At 38.6% G+C, this 5,660-nt stretch overlaps 1 long non-coding RNA gene across 1 annotated transcript; it reads left to right on the top strand.

Moving 5' to 3' along the window:
* The first annotated feature begins 596 nt into the window (after positions 1 to 596).
* LOC138884283 (uncharacterized) lies at positions 597 to 2,421 on the top strand. The gene is made up of 2 exons (XR_011404449.1): positions 597 to 1,247; positions 2,137 to 2,421. It is a non-coding gene; the product is annotated as an uncharacterized lncRNA (long non-coding RNA).
* Positions 2,422 to 5,660: the final 3,239 nt, after the last annotated feature.

The following is a 5,660-nucleotide window of genomic DNA, read 5'->3' as shown; positions in this document are numbered from 1 at the left end:
TAACATCGATCGCATGATCGATGCCACGGCTGGCCATGAGATCCTTACATTTCTCGATGCCTATTTCGGGTACAATCAAATTCAGATGAAACCGGAAGACCAGGAGAAGACCTCATTTATCACCAAATATGGAACGTATTGTTACAATCTAATACCCCTCGGGCTAAAAATTGCAGGAGCTACTTATTGTGAGCACGTGATTTTTGCCCTATATGTATTACTCCAACAAATTCAAAACAAAATAATTTCTTTTAGTGTTTGCAATTTTGTTGGATTTCGTGGCATTTTCTGTTAATTATTTGCATTTGTCTGTGCACGTTTATTTTATTTAATTCATGAAAAATACAAAAATATGTTGTATCTGCATTTAGGATTTAATTTTATATTTTAAGATTAATTAGTAAATTAGTTTGTTTATAAAAAATGAAACTCACAAAAATAATTCATTTTGCATTTTTACTTTTTAATTTTGAATTGTATAATTTTGCTTTAAATTTAGGATTTAATTAATTATTGTAAATACCATGATGAGTGATTAATCTAATTGAGAAGGTTAATTTAGTTTAAAAATTATTATTAATTAATTTAGGTTTTATTTTAATTTTGGAAAAGAAAAGAATTTTGAAATTGAAAAAGAAAAAGAAAGAAGTGGAAGGAAATCTAAATACGGGCTCAAACCAATTTAATTGTCCCAGCCCAAATGAAAATCACCCAATACCCGGCCCAAACCACCCTAACCCGGTCCGGCTACCCCCTCAAATGAAACGACGTCGTTTCAATAGGTATTGATCTGAGCCGTTGATCTCCCCTTGATCGAACGGCTCAGAACTGAAGCCCCAAGGGTATTTAAGTGTCCGAAACCTTTCCCCCCCCAGAACCCCTTCTGCTCAACACCCCCACCAGAAACACCCCAAAACCCTAGCTAAGTCGCCCACAAATCCCCGGCCTCCGGTAGCGGCGCCACCTCCAAACGCCACCAAAATCACACCACCGAACCACCCTGACCCCCTCGTTCCGAATCCCCACTCCGTTTCCCTCGAATGTAGCCCGATATTCTCAAATATTAGATCAAAGGATGAACCATAGAATCCCCAGGTCTCAAATCAAGGTTTCGTTGAAGATTTTAAGGCTCAGTTTGACTTTAATCGCATGATTTTGACAAAGAAAATACGATTAATCTCGGTTTGGGCCGGAAATTGGAGATGTCGAAGTGTAAAGGCTATTTCGTGTTTGTCCGAGATACCTAGGTATTCTTCTGTCCCCTTTGGTATTTTGTTTCCTCATCCTCACCTTCTTCTACTCTTTCTCTTATTTTCTGATTTTTATTCTGTTTCTTTTTATTTATCATTCTTCTTTATCTTCCATACCTGCATGTTAGATTTAGGATGTGTGTGATTGTAAGTTGGGTCGGTGTTCAAGTGCAGATAGTTTGAAGTTGCATTGTCTTTTTGGGCTTAACTTCGTTCCATGTCTTCAGGATCTTAATTTGAACGTTTGGGTTGTGGGGTTTTTCTTAGTATTGATTGGGTTCACAAGATTAAAAAGCCCAATGAGAGTTGAGCTAGGTTTTCAGCTTGACCAGTTGACCCGGGTAGTTCTGGGGTAGTTTCAGAGTCTTTAAAGGGTAGTCTAGGGAATTGGCCTAAGGGAATCTTGCTATAACAAACTAGGAAGCTTCTAGGAAGCTGGGGAAGGGGTTGGTTCTGATTCTCTGTTTTTTAAAGGGTATCTGAGCTATAATAAAAATGAAAAAGGGGGCAAAGTGCAAAACTAAGCCTGCCTTAATATTTTGCCTATAAAGGCAGCTTTTCTTGCCTTTCAAGACAGACCCAAGAGAATTAAGAGAAAAATCAGAAGAAAAACAACAACGGTTGAAAATCTCATAAAAAATCACTGTTTCATTCAGTTTCCTTCGTGATTCTTGAAGTCATCAATTGCTGGAATAATTTTCTTGACTCATATGGGGTAAAAATGGATTGAACTTGGTATTGAAAGAGCTGGTTTAAGTTTGCTGATTGGTTTACTGTTCCATCGATTCTTTTGAGTGGATTATCACTGTTTCAATTGCTGAAGCTGGGCTGGTTGTTACTATTTGTTGCTGAATCCCTCATTTTTCTGTTTTGATTTTAATTCCAGGTACATTTTCTGAACTTTACTTGATGTAAGTTTTAGTTTGAAGATGGAAATGAGAGGTTAAGGGAGGGCAGTAGACTTACCTGAGTTTTGTTTACTTTTTTTTTATTGTTTGTGCTTTAGATCACATGAATCATTGTGTATTCTAGCTGGTTTCCGTTTGAATGGTGAAGTTCTTATAGCTGTATTTGGTTTGAGACGGTTGGAGTGTTATGTAAAGGACTCAATCAAGTTATTATGTTTCAAATGTGTTTGAGCCTGAAATGAAGTAAGTAGGTGTGCTTGGTAGTGTTCTCATACTTGAATTGGTGCTAATGAGACTAAAAGGAAAATGATTAATGTTTGGTATGCTGTTAGAGGATTCTGTAGGGTATTGAAACATAATAGTGTTGTTTGGAAATGAGATTGATTAGCTGATGTAGCATCAAAACTTTGAATTGCTGGCCTGAGTACTGTCAATATCGAGAATTTAACTGAGCATATTTGATTGTCTCAAAGCCTGGGTTATTTGATCCTTTAAGCTTGTTAATGTGAGGTCTAAATAAGGTTAAATTCTTATGTTAGCACTGTAAGCTGATTCAGGGCTTTGAAAATTAAGAGTCATGTGCCACGTAGTTGGGTTCTAATCGTTTTCAAATCATGGTGTTGCTAAGGCTTCTTGTAATTATTTATTGGTCAGTCAAAGGGTGATTTTCAAATTGTTGCGTCTATGTTAGTTCAACGTTAATTTCTGTTATTTCGACCCCTTCTTGCACGCTGTAAGGGATCGATAGTGAGTCCATGTTCGTTGCAGCTTCAGGCGATTTGGAATTGGGCTCACCTTGGGCCCAAATGCGTGGAAATAGGATATGGATCCTTTTGACGCCATTTCAGCCCAGGTTTCTGATCATTAGTCCATATTAACTAAGGCCCATATTAACAACTCCCCCATTTCTTAATGTTTAATTAGTCGTATTCTTAAATAATTTCAAGAGGTGCTATTAAGTAGAAGATAGGGCGTGGCCCTTATGTTTAATTTAGAGACCTCTTGATTAGAATAAATCGAGGTGTGTCGTGCCAAACAAAATGACAATTGCATGACCTTCGTGTAATTAGTTTTATTTTGATCCTTAGAATTCGAGGTGTGCCATTTAGCGAATTTTCCATGGCCCTCGCAAAGTTAAAGCGCGTAGTTGCTTTAGGTGCGTTATTTTAATAATTTACCTTCCTAAACTCGGGTGTGCATTTCATGTGACCCAAGTCAAGTCTTAAAACGTTGAATAAAATATGTTTAGGATTACGGGTGCATTTCATGTGGCGCAATCCAAAGACATGTTTTAAACGACGTGCAATCTTCTTTAAAAATTAATTTAAAGCGGTTAAAAAGTTAAAATTGGCACACAGGTTCATAATTAATTAATATCAGATAATTAAGTCGATTATAATAGTTGAGCAACCGTGCTAGAACCACGGAACTTGGGAATGCCTAACACCTTCTCCTGGGTTAACAGAATTCCTTACTCGGATTTTTGGTTCGCGGACTGTTAAATAGAGTCAATTTTTCCTCGATTCGGGTTTTAAAACCGGTGACTTGGGACACCATAAATTATTCCAAGTGGCGACTCTGAATCTTTAAATAAACAAATTTCGTTTCGATTGTCCTTTAATTGGAAAAACTCCCTTGTATTTATACCCTTTGCGGGGTGTAGTAAAAAGGAGGTGTGACAGTTCTGGCGACTCTGCTAGGGATCGAACCCAAAATCTCTGGTTCAGGGTTCAAGAATTCGAGCCTAGAATAATTGTTATAGTTGGCTGTATCCATTATCTGATTTTGTTACATGATTTGGGCCTAATGTGCCGATTGATTGCTTTTATCGCTTTGATATTCCTTGGACTGTATATAAACTATTGCGAAATCCCTCTTCTCTCTGAGTCTTCTAAATCATGAAGAAGTGTGCATTTCGTGTGACTTCTTTTCTGTTAGAGTCATATTCCAATTTTAGAACGAGGTTCGGACAAGTTGCAAAGTCGGTGAAGCTTCTGTATTTCCGGTACGCTGTCCCCCCTCGGCTCGAATTGTCCGCTCGAGTAAGCCAGGTCTAGAACAAATAAACCCAGGTTTAAACCTAGTATAACAATACCTCATGCCGGATCCCTAGTAGGAACGTTTGTTTGCATCATGTGCATTTTGGCTTTGGAGGCTCAACACAGGGGTTAGGTCTGTCTAGGACAGGTGCACCCGAAACAAAAGACCATCCTGATGCATCCTACTTGCTAATTGTGCATTTATTTGGACTTGCATGCTGACCGACTTATGAATATTGGGAAAAGTTGAGGAAAGAGAAATAGTAGTATGAGGGCTAAAGAGAGTTAATCGCCTCTTCTGAAAACAAAAAAAAAGTTGGTGTTTTCAAAAAATAGTTTTATTTGCCAATGAAATGAAATAAAACAGTCTTGTTTTCAAAAAAATTAGTTTGTTTTATTTGCCCGAACTACGCCAGTTTGATTCTCACAGGGTGTGAGATACGTAGGCAACCCCCATCGGGTCCAACTTCCTTTTTGCGAAAGTAGCCAAAAGAACAAAAATTTTGCTTTAATTTGAAAATAATTAGGGTGATGTCATTCTTGTCAGAAATAGCCGAATGTCCCTAAAAGGGAGCATGAAGGATGTTTTTACAAGAACAACCACTTTTTGTCACTTTTAAGGTTTTGGCTGGTTAACTGACATAGTCTTAAAGTCTTCATTTTTGAAGTGCTGAAAGGCCGTGTTGGCAAGGCCGGATGTTTTGTGGAAATTTTGAAAAATGGTCATTTCTCTTAAGTCAAAAAGAGTCATGGTTTTCTTTTAATTAAAATCACCTTAATTAATGTGCAGGATGAGCACAAATCAAAATGAACCTTTCTCAGTCCGTGAAGAGATCCCTTTGGAGTTACATATGTGGTGGCATGATTTGGGGGGCAACAGCAGGAAAGTTGTGACAAAAGCGCTGGGCGGTCTTATTGGGCTGTTGAAGGTCAAGCCCAAAAAAGACGTGATTGAGGCCTTGATACCATTTTGGGACCCAGCACATAATGTGTTCCACTTCGCTGATTTCGAGTTAACTCTTACACTAAAAGAGATAGCAGGCTATGCCGGTTTCGAAGGGAATCGCAGAAGTCAATACCCGGTAGCACCAAGAACAGTGACCCCCACAAATTTTTGGATTTGTTAAGCATCAGTCGGGACATCCGAGACGGAAATCTGGTCAAAGGATTTTGTACCTTCTACTTTCTGTATCGACGTTATGGGAATCACCGTGGCTTCAAAACACCAGATACCGGTCTTACTCATGCTGGAAATCAAGACAAGTGGAAAGCTCAAAGAGGATTAGCTTTCATAGTGGAGTTCTTGGGTATCTTGGTTTGCCCGAGAAAAGACGGGAACATAGAGATGGGGCTAGTAGGGATAGCCGACTTTATGATGAAAAAGGCAAATGGGACCATAGTGCCGCTGTTCTTGGCAGAAATTTACCGAGCTCTCACTCTCTGTCGAGAAGGAGCGAAGTTTT

Source organism: Nicotiana sylvestris, chromosome 12, assembly GCF_000393655.2.
Source record: "Nicotiana sylvestris chromosome 12, ASM39365v2, whole genome shotgun sequence".
NCBI classification, from domain to species: domain Eukaryota; kingdom Viridiplantae; phylum Streptophyta; class Magnoliopsida; order Solanales; family Solanaceae; genus Nicotiana; species Nicotiana sylvestris.
This window is presented reverse-complemented; position numbering and strand designations above follow the sequence as displayed.